The sequence below is a fragment of the Wyeomyia smithii genome, chromosome 2 (genome assembly GCF_029784165.1).
Source record: "Wyeomyia smithii strain HCP4-BCI-WySm-NY-G18 chromosome 2, ASM2978416v1, whole genome shotgun sequence".
Lineage (NCBI taxonomy): Eukaryota > Metazoa > Arthropoda > Insecta > Diptera > Culicidae > Wyeomyia > Wyeomyia smithii.
In genome coordinates this window covers 275,472,339-275,474,130 of record NC_073695.1, presented here as the reverse complement: position 1 = coordinate 275,474,130, position 1,792 = coordinate 275,472,339, and positions in this window count along the sequence as shown.

The following is a 1,792-nucleotide window of genomic DNA, read 5'->3' as shown; positions in this document are numbered from 1 at the left end:
TTTGCACTTTCGGTGTACCTAACCAGTCTATTGAGAATAACCTTCACAGTCCAAATAAGCACTGACGAAGGCACTATGTCAGTGCCGAAATACGTATTTGCAAGTGAAACGTGAAAAGTGATAGAATTAAATAGTGAAAGTGAATAAAAAGTGAAAAGTGTAGTGAAAAAAAAGAGAATAACCTTCTCGAGCACCTTACCCGCCGTATCGAGCAGACATATCGGTCTGTATGCCGACGGGTCACCAGGTGGTTTCCCTGTCTTCGGCAATAAGACCAGCTTCTGTCGCTTCCATCTCTCTGGGAATGTACAGTCTTCCAGGCACTTCTGCATGACTTCCCGGAATAGTCTGGGGGCCTCTTTGATGGCCTTCTTCACAGCCAGATTCGGAATCCCATCCAATCCCGGTGCCTTGCTCACCTTCAGGGAGTTGGCGATCGCGATGAGTTCCTCATTCGTAACCGTTTCCGCCTCCTCTGCCTCGGCACGGCTAACGCCGTCACTCATATATTGGGTGTTCGGCAGGTTGGCCGACCACCTCTGGTCTGAGTTTGAGATACTGGAGCGTCGGTGAAGTGACTCGCCAACCGGAGGCCAAGGATTTGGCTCGTGGCGTGGAAAGAGTCCCTCTATGATCCGCTCAAGCATCGCTGGTGATTTTTCTGCGGGCGCCATCGCACCCTTAGTCTTGGCCATCACCATCCTATAGGCGTTACCCCACGGGTTAGTGTTGGCACTAGCGCACAGTCTTTCGAAGCACGCACGTTTACTAGCTTTTATTGCTCTCTTAAGCGCCGCTCTTGCGGAACTGAATGCCCCTCGACGATCTTCCTTTTCTTCGTCGGTTCGCGCACGTTGAATCCTTCTTCTCGCTTGAAGACACGCTCTGCGGAGGTCCGCTATCGCGTCGGTCCACCAGTAGACTGGTGGCCTTCCATGCCTAGGCTGGCGGTTCCTAGGCATAGTGGCGTCGCACGCCCGCGAAAGTATGGCAACAAGTTGATCAGCGCTCAGGTTACGAGTTCTGCTCGCCTCGTGTTCTAGTCTAATTGCTTCCGCAAATACCTCTTCGTTGAAGTGTGATATCCTCCACCCGCGAGGAGCTGGAGTGTTAATTCTACTCGCCACATGCGGTCTCGTTTTACAGTCCAATGCCCGATAGGCTGGGCCCTTGTTTCTGGCTTCTTTGCGGAGCTCGACGATCATTTCTCCCTTGCGGGATCGGCGGATGCTACGCACATCTGCCCCCAGATCTTTGAGCTTCGCATCGCCTCTCATTGCCTTAAGGACTTCCGAGTACTTTGACTCTTCGGTCTTAAGGATGAGTGCGTCGCCCTTATTTTTAACTTTCTTCGTCGCAGGATTTGTAGCGGGTGCGGTTTTTTGGCCACCACTTTTTGGTTCCTAATCCTTCCCGGAACCGTTACCCACGGGTTACCGGGAGCCTTCTGCTCCTTGGCTGCCACCGTGGGCGTTGCTTGCGCCACTCCTACACCGGTCTGAGGGCTGTTTGCGATTAAACGCTTCTTGGTGCCCCCGGGGGCCGTCTCTCCCGGGGACTGTCGCTTTCGTTTGGCAGCTGGCCCTGCCGCGCAAACCGCCGCAAACGTGCTGGCGTCCGTTTGAACCGACTTCGTCGCCAGCTCGGTCACCTTCGTCTCCTCTTTCTCCGCAGCCGCAGCTTTCATTTCGATCTCGGCATGCTCCTTTTTCGCAGCATCGACGGAGGACCGAAGCATGTAGAGGGCCTGCTTCAAGTACTTCGTTGTATTGCTGCAACTTTTCGCAAACTC